Here is a 13,493-nt window from a genome sequence, read left to right as displayed (position 1 = left end):
GTCGCCGGTGACACAGAGACTGGACTGAACGCCCTCAAACATCGAGGTGGGTAGTCCCTTCGTCATGACATCGGCGAACTGCTAACCGGTGGGCACATGGAGAACTCGAACACGACCAAGTGCGACGTGCTCCCTGACGAAGTGAATGTCGAGCTCAATATGCTTCGTCCGTCGGTGATGGACAGGGTTGGCAGCGAGATACACCGCGGAGACGTTGTCACAATAAACAAGCGTCGCCTTGGTAACCTCGCATAGAAACTCCTGAAGTAGCTATCGTAGCCAAGAGCACTCCACAACGACGTTGACCACATCCCTGTACTCGGCCTCGGCGCTTGATCGTGAGACCGTGGGTTGTCGTTTAGACGACCACGAAATCAGAGAGGGCCCGAGGTAGACGCAGTAGCCGAAAGTGGAGCGGTGAGTGTCGGGACACCCAGCCCAGTCAGCGTCGGAGTAGGCGAGAAGGCTGGTGTCAGGTGATGCCGTCAGGGTGAGACCCATAGCTGTGGTGCCACGTATGTACCGAAGGATACGTTTCACTAGAGCCCAATGAGTATCACGAGGAGCATGCATATGAAGGCACACCTGTTGGACAGTGTACTGAATGTCCGAACGCGTCAGTGTGAGGTACTGAAGCGCACTGACGATGGAGCAATAGAAGGGAGCGTCAGACGCTGGAGAGCCCTCGACGGCGGACACCTTAGCCTTTGTGTCGACAGGCGTAGGTGCAGGTTTGCAGTTTAGCATGCCCGCTCGCTCCAGAAGCTCGTAGGCGTACTTCTGCTGGTGCAGGAAGAAGACAGTGGCCCAGCATACAACCTCGATGCCAAGGAAGTAGTGGAGAGCCCCCAAATCCTTGAGGGCGAACTCGGTGCCGAGGCGAGTTGTGATCTGCTGAAGGAGCGCTGGCGATGAGGCAGTCATGATGATGTCGTCGATGTGCAGGAGGAGGTACGCGGTAGCGGGACCCTGGTGATAAACAAACAAGGAGGCATCAGACCGGAACCCCTGCTGTTGAAGGAAGGCCGCGATCCGCTGGTACTAGGCCCGAGGCGCCTGCTTCAACCCGTAGAGAGAATGGGAGAGCAAGCACAAGTGGTCCGGATAGTCGGTGTCGACGAAACCAGTAGGCTATTGACAAAACACCTGCTCGTCAAGATGGCCATGCAAGAAAGCATTAGACACATCGAGCTGGTGAACTGGCCAGGCGCGAGAAACAGCAAGCTAGAGGACAGCGTGAATCGTGCCTGGTTTGACAACCGGGGCGAAGGTGTCGGTGAAGTCCATGCCGGCACGCTGGCGAAAATCGCGCACCACCCAACGCGCCTTGTAGCGCTCGAGAGAGCCATCGGGGCGAGTCTTGTGGCGGAAGACCCACTTGCCAGTGATTACATTGGAACAGGGAGGCCGCGGGACAAGCTGCCACGTACGGTTGCGATGCAGGGCATCAAACTCCTCACGCCTTGCAGCAAGCCAGTTCGGATCCCAAAGGGCTGCGCGAGCGGAGGTGGGGAGTGGAGACGGTGTTGAGGTAAATGCAGCACACACGTACTCGTCAGACGTGTAGCGTGTGTTAGGACGTAGTGTCCCAGTCCGAGCCCGAGTGACCACACCGGTGAGGGGTGAGGCCGCGACGACGGGGGCGGCCGAGGAGGCCGCCGAGGGGGCCGCGATGGGGGCCGCGGCGATGGGGGCGGCCGAGGGGGCCGCAGCGATGGGGGCGACCGAGGGGGCCGCCGGCCTGGGGAGCGCGGGCAAGGCCGAGCCCAGTGCACGGCTGGGTGGTTCGCCAAAGGAGGAGGCAGGGGCAAACCGTGCCGTGGGAGATGCCGAGGGTGACGGTACCTGCTGAAACGGGAACACCAGCTCATCAAAGTACACATGCCGCGAAGTGAAACGCGGTGGGATACTGGATCATAGCACCGGTAACCTTTGGTGTTGGGAGGATAACCAAGGAAGATGCACGGAAGTGACCGGGGAGCGAGTTTGTGAGGAGCAGTGGACGCAGTGCTAGGATAACAGAGACACCCGAAAATGCGAAGGCCATCATAAGATGCAACCGCACCGAAGAGGAGCTGGTGAGGAGTGTAGTTCCAGCGTGAACGGCATGGGCTAATGTTAATAAGAAGGCTGGCGGTCGCGAGCGCGTCCTGCCAGAACCGAGGAGGCATGTAGGAGTGGAAGAGCAACGTGCGAACACAGTCATTAAGGGTGTGAATGACGTGCTCGGCGCGACCATTCTGTTGTGATGTGTAGGGACAAGTGAGTCGAAAAATGGTGCCGTGGGATGCAAGAAGATTGCGGACGGCAACGTTGTCAAACTCCTTGCCGTTGTGAGTTTGCAAGGCGAGAATAGGATGACCGAACTATGTGGTGACATATGAATAAAAAGCTGTGAGTGTGGCAAGAGCGTCCGACTTGCGACGGAGAGGGAATGTCCACACATAATGAGTAAAATCGTCCAATATCACTAAATAGTATAGATAGCCCGTGTTGCTCACAACCGGGGACGTACAAACATCACTATGCAATAACTGAAACAGAAAGGTGGAAATGTTTGTAGACTCGCAAAAGGGGATACGAACGTGCTTGCCAAGACGGCAAGCCTCACAAGTGTGGTCGTCAACCTTATTACATGAGAAAGAAAAACTATGAAGAATCTGACGCATAACGGTGGAGTTGGGATGACCGAGGCGGGCGTGCCAAAGATTGACACTACCAGCAAGGGCGGCGGGACGAGCGGTGGTAGTGGCGCCGGAGGGATGCACCGGGTAAAGCTCGTCCGGGTTGTCACATCGGTGGAGTACCATCCGTCTACGGGTGTCCTTCACAGAAAAGCCGATATCGTCAAATTCAACAGTGATAGGATTCTCACGAGCAAGACGACGAACAGAAACTAGATTAGTAACTAAGTGAGGAGACACAAGAACATTAGACATGTTAACGGGAGTAGAAGTAGAAGGAAACGACATATGACAGACATGTGTAATGGGTAGAGAGGAACCGTTACCAACGGTGATGCAAGTGGGAGTATGAACAGGAGTGGCAGACGTGAGGTTACCGGGATAAGTAGTCCTGTGAGTGGTGGCGCCCGAATCCATGTACCAGTCACCACCACCACCGTAGGAACTCGGTGACGGGGCGGAGTGCAGGGCAGCGAGAAGGGCCGGGTGTCGGTGTCAAAACCGGCGGATCTCGGGTAAGGGGTCCCGACTGTGCGTCTAAGGTTGATGGTAATAGGAGGGCGGGGAAACAATGTTTACCCAGGTTTGGGCCCTCTTGATGGAGGTAATACCCTACTTCCTGCTTGATTGATCTTGATGATATGAGCATTACAAGAGTTGATCTACCACGAGATCGTAGAGGCTAAACCCTAGAAGCTAGCCTATGATTATGATTGTTCTTGTCCTACGGACTAAACCCTCCATTTTATATAGACACCGGAGGGGGCTAGGGTTACACAGAGTCGGTTACAGAGAAGGAGATTTACATATCCGAATCTCCAAGCTTGCCTTCCATGCAAAAGAGAGTCCCACCCGGACACGGGACGGAGCCTTCAATCTTGTATCTTCATAGTCCAACAGTCTGGCCAAAGTATATAGTCTGACTGTCCAAGGACCCCTTAATCCAGGACTCCCTCAATAGCCCCTGAACTAGGATTTAATGACGACGAGTCCGGCGCGTAGATTGTCTTCAGCTTTGCAAGGCGGGTTCCTTCTCCGAATACTCCATAGAAGATTTTGAACACAAGGATCGTGTCCGGCTCTGCAAAACAAATCCCGCATACCACCATAGAGAGTACAATATTCCACAAATCTAATCCGCTGACAACTTTTCCTAATGTGACCCCACGCCACGATCCGGTCTTTATTCGAACCATTCTCCCTAACCAGCTACTGCGCATGTCGCGAGGTAGTTTTATGGGCATGTCTTATCAAAGCAGAGATCATGTTCCCTTATCTCGGGATTCTCATCAATACGGGTATGGGTAATCCAACCACGTCTTTAGCGCGGCTCTTGGGGAATAAGTGAGTTTACCGGGCAAGTGGGGAGGCGCTGGATCCCTGCCGCTTTTATAAGGAGATAAGGACTCCCCTTTTTCACCCACGCCTTCTTCTTCTGCTTATCCATTCCCCTACGCTCGAGCCCCAGCGCCCAAGCGTTCGTCCTCTCCGGCCACAAAGGCCTTCCGAAAATGTCTGGATCCGGAGCAGTAGGCAAATGGATGGCCTCTACCGTCCGGGAGAAGGATATCAAAAAGCTTCAGGAGGCCGACGGCAGGACAGATCGTTCCTACTCCGGAACCCCACGAGAGGGTTGTTTTCCTCCCTCATTTTGTCCGCGGGCTGGGGTTTCCCCTCCGCCCATTCGTTCGTGGCATCATGTATTACTATGGGATCGATTTTCATGATCTATCCCCCAATTCCTTCCTCAATATCTCTACGTTCATCGTCGTGTGCGAGGCCTTTCTCCGCATCTCACCACACTTCGGCTTATGGCTGAAGATCTTTAATGTGAAGCCCAAGGTAGTGGGCAGTGAGCACGCCAAGTGCGGAGGCGCCATGGTGAGCAAGATGCCCAACATCACATGGCCAACAGGTACTTTCAATGATTTCATCAAAGGGTGGCAGCAGTGGTTTTACATCACTGAGCCGCGCAACACGAAATGGGCCGCTGCTACTGAATTCCGATCCGGAGCCCCCCTGCGGCTTACGTCCTGGCCCAAGAAGGGCCTGGATTGGTCTTCGTCCGACGAGCTGTCGGCGCTCCAGACGCGCGTCAAGAATATGGAAGACAAGAATATCAAACTTGTCAATGTAGTCCAGGTGATGTTAGTTCGCCGGATCCTTCCTTGTCAACACCGGGCTTGCAATTTATGGGAATTTGACCCGGCCAAGCACAAGACCCTGCGAGAGATCTTTGGCTCCTCACACAAAGACATCTGGAAGGTGCTTTTTAAGTCCGGCAAATCATGGCCGGACTCAGCTGAGGACCGTGGGTACCACCCGTCCCGCCCCACAAGTTCGGTAAGCCATCATAAGTTTTATTCGCATAACCCAAGGGAAACGCTTAATGTGTTTTCCACAACTCTCCTAGGGCTGGATGAAGAAGGCGGCGCGGATCTACTGTCCGGCCCTGCTACCTGAAGAACCGGCCGGCCCGCTTCTAACGAAGATGCTGGTCCCGGTGCCCTACAAGGCGCCGAAGAAGAAGGCCAAGAGAGGGGCCAAGAAGACCAGGGCGGCCTCCGTCATCGTGGCGCCTCGGACACGATATCCGAAGACTCCAATGCCCGTTCTTCCTTCGAAAAGGACGAGTAGGAGGAGGAGGAAGACGAATCCCCCGCGGGGGGAAGAAAGAAAAGGACAGGCTCCACATCGTTGGAGGCCGAGTCACCTAAGAAGGGAAAAACTCCTCTTCTAGAGGAGTCCACCATCGCTGATAGCAGCCCGGAGTGGGATCCCAGGGCTCAGCCCCTAGTGAACTCGTGAGTATATAAAATCCGAACACATTTACACATCCAGACTCATCATGTCATAATATTTTAATCTGGGCCATACTTTTTGCAGTCCAGCGAGGTCCCGCGCGGAGCAATCCTCGTCGGAGGATTTGCTAGGCTCGGATGCTATAGAGAGCGGGACACCCCCGAAGGCCCCTTCCCCCAAACATGTGAATGACACCGAGGCTTTGTCCCAGGAGGACCCAGGCCAAGGAGGGGGGGAGATTGCAAAGGTGGTGCCAGGAGGTCAAACTTCAGGGGCCGGACATATGGGAGAGAAGGCTCCCATCAGCGTCGTTGGCGGGGGCCATCTTGAATTCGGCCCCCAGTCGGACACAATTCCGGATACCAATATGCTTCCAGAATCAGGTAGGCTGCCTCCCTCGGCTAGAGGGGGTGTACCTGTTCCACCAGCAACCTCTGTCCAACCAGAGGTGCTGGATACTTTATTGGCGGCGCTGAAAAGCGCCTCCATCGTCGATAAACACCATGCCCTTATGGGTGCGGTGATTGACAAGATTCAGTCTGCGGAGAGTGGACTGAATGAAGCCTGTATTAGCCTTATAAGAGGCTTTGAGGTATGTTTTTATGAGGTTTCGAAGAGTGTCAAAGTAGATAGTAGCCCCTGATACACTGTTCGGTGAGAGAAAGAACCGGACAGAGGATCAAATCTATGTTCGTAGGAGACTCACTTGATGACATTTACCTCTCTTCTTTTATAAACATGCGTCTGTAGCGACTGTCGCCTCTCATACTGCGGAGGTCTCCGGGCTAAATCAAAGTCTGGAGCGGGCCACAGAAGAATTGGGCCAGTTGAAAAGGCAGTTGGAGGATAAAAAAGGTATGCACAAACCTTGCTCACGTTCAATGCGAACGAATTTTAAAATATGTTTTGTGATTTGCACCAGAGGCGATGACGAAGTCGAGGCTCTTAAGAAGTCTGTTGCCGAGGCCAAGAGAAAGGCAGCCGCAGAGCGGGCTCTTCGTGAGAAGCACGAGGCCAGGGTTATTAAAGCTGAGCAGGAGCTTCAAGAGGCCGTGAAAAGATGTGAGGCCTTGGAGCAGAGTCTAACGAAGAAAGAATCCGAACTTACCAAGGCTCATCAGGCCGCATGCGATGCCCAGGGGGGAACCCAAGGTGCCCTGCATGAGATTCAAGAGGCGAGGAAGATCGCGGTGGGTAAGGCTTGTTCCATGTAAGGCAAGTATTTGGGGAGAAAATCATGTTTCTAATCTTGAGTTCGGATTTCTCCAGGGGTATTTGCGGAGCTGCCACACAGCATATCTGATGCCACACAATTCTACCGAGCCGAAGAAAGGAACACTGCGGATGAGCTCTTCGGGTCACAGTATCTGGCACCGAAGTATCCGGTGCCTTTTGCTGATCAACTGAAATAGCTGATCGAACTGCAGAAGGCGGCCGAGCTAGCCATGAAGGATTTGATTATACGGCTATGGCCTGCTGAGCCGATTCCAGGCAGGTACTTCGGGCTCGTGAAGCGGCTTGCGAGTGCCTGCCCTCGACTGGACGTCGTCAAGCGGTCGGTCTGTATAGGGGGTGCGCGAATGGCCTTCGCCCGCGCAAAGGTGCACTGGGGAAGATGGATGCTGAAAAGCTGGTGACCGAGGGACTGCCAGAGGGAAAGGAGCACCGCAAGCCTGAGTTATATTATGAAAGTGTCCTGAAAGGATCCTTCCTTGCGGCGGAGCAATGCACCAAGGACATTATATTTCCATGAATATAATCATGTTGTCCTTTGTAATGTTGAACAAGGTCATTTCTATTATTTATTGCCTGTTATATTAAAGTTTATCCTCCTACATGGCTATTTTATATATTAATGCTGAGAGTTGGCCAGTCGTCGGCTTCTGCCCCCACGTAGGAAGTACGGGGGTGTTCGGGATAAACATGATCACTCTTTATCCTAGTTTTGGGTCCTTCGAAGGAGGTGTTCAGCAGAACGAACCAGGCAATCGGACTATAGGGCTTTATCACTCTCACTTAGCCATAGGAGCTTTAGAAAAGGAAGGTAGGTGCAGCCCCTGGTGTTCGGAAGACCGCACGAGGGGCTCTATAAGCACCTGATCGGAAGAAAAGTCGATCCATCGCACGCTGCATTGGTTATGGCATTATGCGGGATGAATCGTTAAAGATTTTACAACCTCTCGAACAGCTGACTAGCTCTCACCGTATCATGATAGTCAGTTTTCGGCTTTGTCTACTGAGGTGCTCGTCCGGAAGAACCGGGACACAATCGCAGTAGTTCTCCCTGTGCCGCCTTAGCCGATATAGCGGAACATAAGGCAGCAAAACATGGGAGCCGGGCAAACCCAACATTTGACCCAAGACATGATTCGGAGCTAATGCATATAATGCTATAAGTTCAGGGTGCCGAACTACCATGAAGGTGTTCGGACTTTATTGCCGTATTATGGGTAAAACGAAGCCCCTGGCATATTAAGGCATATCGTAGTGTACGGATGCCATTTGACAAAAGAATTTCGATAAGAGATAACGGCAGATAAGCGTCATATAAATCCACATGTTGTATTTGAATAATACGTCTACGCGTATGAGTACATGTAAAGTAAAAAAGAGAAAGTGAATGCGGAACATACTGAGACCAGGCGGGAAGAAGCTGTGTGCGGATCCGGAGTGCAGTCGGATGGTCATCGAGGGGAATGTCTAAGGGTTCCCTTGCGCGGTCGGGCTGTTTCCATATCGCTGGTCCTTGCCTGGGAAAAATGAACCTATAAAGAAAATGCAAGATGTGTTTGCGTGCCGCAGAGTGGTTGAGCTGCAGTATGTGTCCTGTCCTGGCTTTCGCCGGAGTGTTCTTTGGCGGTGTCCGGGAGCTTGGCCGTCGACTCGAGGTCCGATTGAAAGGTGCCACTCGTTGCTTCTGCTGTTAAAGCAGCGGTATACTCTTTGGTACCGAGGGGGGAGTTCGGCCTTGCCATTAACCGTGATGACGCCGCGTGGACCAGGCATCTTGAGCTTACGGTAGGCATAATGTGGCACCGCGTTGAATCGAGCTAATGCGGTTCATCCGAGCAGTGCCTGATAATCACTGCGAAAGGGCACGATGTCGAAGATTAACTCTTCAGCACGGTAATTGCCCAGTGATCCGAAGACTACCTCAAGGGCGATGGAGCCTGTACAGCTGGCCTCCACACCTGGTATAATACCTTTAAAGGTGGCTTTAGTGGGCTTGATCATTGAATGATCGATGCCCATCTTGCGCACTGTGTCCTGGTAAAGCAGGTTTAGACTGTTGCCTCCGTCCATAAGGACTCGTGTGAGGTGGAACCCGTCAATTATTGGGTCGAGGATTAGTGCGGCTGAATTGCCCTGATTGGTATTAACCGGACGATCCGTGCGGTTGAAGGTGATCGGCCCTAGTTTATATTGTGGGGTGACTGGTTCCGTTAAGTTGACATCCCTAAGGGTGCGCATCCGGTCCGGGTTGGGAGTGTGGGTGGCGTTTACCACGTTCACCATTTGGATTTGCGGGGGAAATTTCTTTTGCCCTCCTGTATTCGGTGATCTGGGCTCCTCGTCGTCATCATCGCTTTGGGACCCCTTCTCCTTGTTTTCGGCACCTGACCAGCCGGCTTGTTTGAAGACCCAGTATTCTCTACTAGTATGATTGGCTGGTGTTCCTGGGGTGCCATGAATTTGGCATGGACGGTTGAGTATGCGATTCAGACTGGACGGGCCCGAATTGTCATTTTTGAATGGCCTTTTCCGCTGACCGAACTTAGAGCCACTAAATCCGGCATTGACTGCCGTATCTTCGGCGTTACCACCATTTTTGCGACGCTTGTGTTTGTTGCGTCGGGGTTTGCCGTTGCTATCTCTGGCCTCTGATGTGCCAGGATTGCTTGTTGTGTTGTTGCTACGGGCCAACCAGCTATCCTCGCCCGCGCAAAAGCGGGTCATGAGTGTCATGAGGGCTACCATAGATTTTGGCTTCTCTTGGCCGAGATGTCGGGCAAGCCACTTGTCACGGATGTTATGTTTAAAGGCCACTAGGGCTTCGGCATCCGGGCAGTCGACAATTTGGTTCTTTTTAGTTAGGAACCGAGTCCAGAATTTGTTGGCTGACTCTCCGGGCTATTGGGTTATGTGACTTAAATCATCAGCATCTGGTGGTCGCACATAAGTGCCCTGGAAGTTGTCCAGGAATGCGTCTGCCAGGTTCTCCCAACTTCCGATGGAGTTTGCCGGCAAGCTATTCAGCCAATGCCTAGCTGACCCTTTGAGTTTTAGTGGGAGATACTTGATGGCGTGTAGATCATCCCCGCGGGCCATGTGAATGTGGAGGAAGAAATCCTCTATCCATACCGCGGGGTCTATAGTACCATCATATGATTCAATGTTCACGGGTTTAAACCCTTCTGGGAATTCATGGTCCATTACTTCATCAGTGAAGCATAGGGGGTGTGCGGCGCCTCTATGCCGGGCTACATCGCGACGTAGTTCAAATAAGTCTTGTCTGCTGTATTCGGCCCGGCCGGATTTGCTTTCAGTATATCTGGCGTGACGGTCGCCGTCACGCATTGGGGCGTGCCCCCGTGATCCGTAGATCGATCTTGTATGTCCTGCTTTGTTTTCGAATACGTTTCGCAGGTCCTGCGTGTAGCCCCGGTCCTTGGTGTTTTTGTTTGACTGGCGACGAGGTGCGGGCTGGACTTCGGGCTGATGCGCCGCTTTGTCTCGGCCACGAGGTGGCCAGTCCGTCGCGTCATACACTGGTAGTCTAGGCTTTAATGCTTCCTCCTCGAGTTGGGGTAGCAACCTGCGCTTCGGGTAACTTTTGGTCGGGCGCTCGAGTTTGTATTCCTCGGCTGCCAGGACTTCGGTCCATCTATCCGCTAGTAGATCTTGATCAGCTTGAAGCTGCTGCTACTTTTTCTTCAGGCTTTTTGCTGTGGCTATAAGCCGGAGCTTGAAGCACTCCTGCTCGACGGGATCCTCAGGCACGATGAATTCTTCGTCGCCGAGGCTCACTTCGTCTTCGGAGAGGGGCATGTAATTGTTGTCCCCTGATTCTTCGTCTGTCACCTGTTCCTTAGGGCTGGCTTGCCCATCCTCCCACTCGAGCCCTGGCTGGAGGGGACTGTCTTCGTCTTCGGCACTGTCTGCAACGTTATTGTCTCTTGTGCTGGTATTGCTGCTTTTGCTATGGCGGGGCTTAGAGCGGCGTCGATGACGCCGGTGCTTAGATTGCTTCTCGAGGGGATTTTCCTTCCTTGCCTTATTGCCATTGCTTTCTTTGGGGGTGTCCACCATATATATATATATATCATATGATGAGGTGGCTGTCCAGCGCCCTGTGGGCGGTGGTTCCTGTTCTTCTCCTGCATCGTCGTCCATACCGTCGATGTCTTCGAAGCCGAAATCAAGCATGTCGGTTAAGTCGTCGACAGTGGCTATTAAGTGGGTGGTGGGTGGGGAACGAATTTCGTCGTCCGCTTCCCACTCAAGCCGGACATAGTTCGGCCAAGGGTCTCCTGACAAGGAGAGAGACCTCAATGAATTTAGCACATCGCCTAAGGGCGAGTGCTGAAAGATTTCCGCGGAGGTAAACTCCATGATCAGTGCCCAATCAGATTTGACAGGCACGAACGCAAGCGGTTCGGAGCCTATGGCCGGGGACGAATCCAAGGGTCCGATGACACAGGTCTCATAGGAGGTGAAGTCAGTATTCGGCTGTATCGCTGCTGAGTGTGCGGCCTCTGTGGCGGGGTCCAACCACCCTTCCTCGGATGGCACGATCTGCTCCGGATTGAGGGCCGGAGTAGCCGCAGGTGTGATCTTCCGAACACCGTCCGATGGCAGGGCTAAGTCATGCTCGTCATGACTGTGCAGCGCACCTGACATAGGCTCGAATCCGTCGAAGATCATGTTTCCGCGGATGTCGGCAGTATAGTTCAAGCTTCCAAACTTGACCTGATGGCCAGGGGTGTAGCTCTCGATCTGCTCCAGATGGCCAAGTGAGTTGGAACGCAGTACGAAGCCGCCGAATACGAAGATCTGTCCGGGGAGAAAATCCTCACCCTGGATCGCATCATTGCCGATGATCTAAGGAGCCATCAAGCCTTTATCGTGACGGCGCAATGGAACTCTCAATGAAAGCACCAATGTCGGTGTCAAAACCGGCGGATCTCGGGCAGGGGGTCCCGAACTATGCGTCGAAGGCTGATGGTAACAGGAGGCGGGGGACACAATGTTTACCCAGGTTCGGGCCCTCTCGATGGAGGTAATACCGTACTTCCTACTTGATTGATCTTGATGATATGAGTATTACAAGAGTTGATCTACCACGAGATCATAGAGGCTAAACCCTAGAAGCTAGCCTATGATTATGATTGTTCTTGTCCTACGGACTACACCCTCCGGTTTATATAGACACGAGAGGGGGCTAGGGTTACACAAAGTCGGTTACAGAGAAGGAGATTTACATATCCGAATCGCCAAGCTTGCCTTCCACGCAAAAGAGAGTCCCATCCGGACACGGGACGAAGCCTTCAATCTTGTATCTTCATAGTCCAACAGTCCAGCCAAAGTATATAGTTCGGCTGTTCGAGGACCCCTTAATCCAGGACTCCCTCACCGGGTCCCACGGCGGCGGTGCCTGAGGCGGGTAAAACCCGCCATAGGAAGGTGCGGGAGCAGTGCCTTTAGCTGGCGCGGGGGCAGCGCCGAAGGCCGGCGCGGCAACTGCGCTGTAGGCGGGGGCGGGCAGGGGCGCAACACCATAGCCGTTGTAAGGAGCGGCGTTCTGCGCGGCGAAGAGGGCCTGGTGGCTCGCCAGACGAGGTCCAAGGATGCCCGGAGCAGGAGCCCGAGGGACCGGCATCGAGTACGCATGGACAACGCCAGTCCACGGGTTGGTGCCGTACGTCCACAGAGGGTTGGCCTGCTGCTGCTGACGAGCCCACCCGGCGCCTGTTGCTGCTTGCGGCCGCCCCCGCGGTGGTTACCGCGGCGCCCGCCACCTGGCTGCTGGGGGGCAGCGGGAGGGGCGGGAGGAGCGGGCGGCAGGGGGAAGTACCCCGGAGGCGCGGAGGCGGCGGCTGCTGGCGCGGCGCGGGTAGGGCGGCTGGTGGTGGGGCGCCACAGGAGGTGCCGGCGGCGAGGGCGTGATGCTGCACACGCTTCTTGACCCCCTTCATTCGACACTCCTCCAACCGCAAGTACGCCACGAACTTGGGGAAGGAGAGCTCCGGCATCAAGGTGAGGTTGGAGGCGGTGTTGCCGAAGTCCTCGTTGAGGCCGGCGGTGAGCGTGCTGAGGAGATCGTCATCAACCTTGGCGCCAATGTCGCGGAGCTCATCCGCCAACGTCTTCGGGCGGCGGCAGTAGTCATCAATGGACTGTTCATCCTGGTGACAGTTAAAAAAATTCATGCTGCAAAAAAAAGCGGCGCTGAAGCTTGTTGTCGGTGAAGAGGCCGTTCAGCTTGACCCACAGGGCGCGGGCGTCGTTGCCGGCGCTCACGACCATGTGGAACAGGTCCTTGGAGATGGTGGTGAAGAACCACCGAATGATGGTGGCGTCGATCGCGGTCCACTCGGCGTCGTCCACCATGGCGCGGGAGTCAATAGTGTCGTCCACATGATCCACGAGGTTGTTCTCGTGGAAGAGCAGCGAGAAGTACGTCTTCCACGCGAAGTATGTGGAGCTGAAGGCATCGAGGACGACGGGGATGCGTGCGTGGACGTTGATGTCGTGGATTTCCGCAGGGTCGACGGCTAAGGGGTTGGAGTAGGTGGAGGCGTTGGACGACATGGCGGTGAGGAGTTGGGGAAGGGGGGGCGGCGAGGTTGGGGCGGCGCGGCGGGAAGGAGACGGGCGGCACAGCGGGGTGAAGAGGGCGGTGCGGCGGGGAGAGGGGTGGCAGCGGCGGCGGATCACGGTGGTGGCCCGAGGCGGCGGCTAGGGTTAGCGGAAGCAGGAGGATCGACTTGCTCTGATACCATGTAA

The sequence above is a fragment of the Triticum aestivum genome, chromosome 7A (assembly GCF_018294505.1).
Source record: "Triticum aestivum cultivar Chinese Spring chromosome 7A, IWGSC CS RefSeq v2.1, whole genome shotgun sequence".
In the NCBI taxonomy this organism is placed as follows: domain Eukaryota; kingdom Viridiplantae; phylum Streptophyta; class Magnoliopsida; order Poales; family Poaceae; genus Triticum; species Triticum aestivum.
This window is presented reverse-complemented; position numbering follows the sequence as displayed.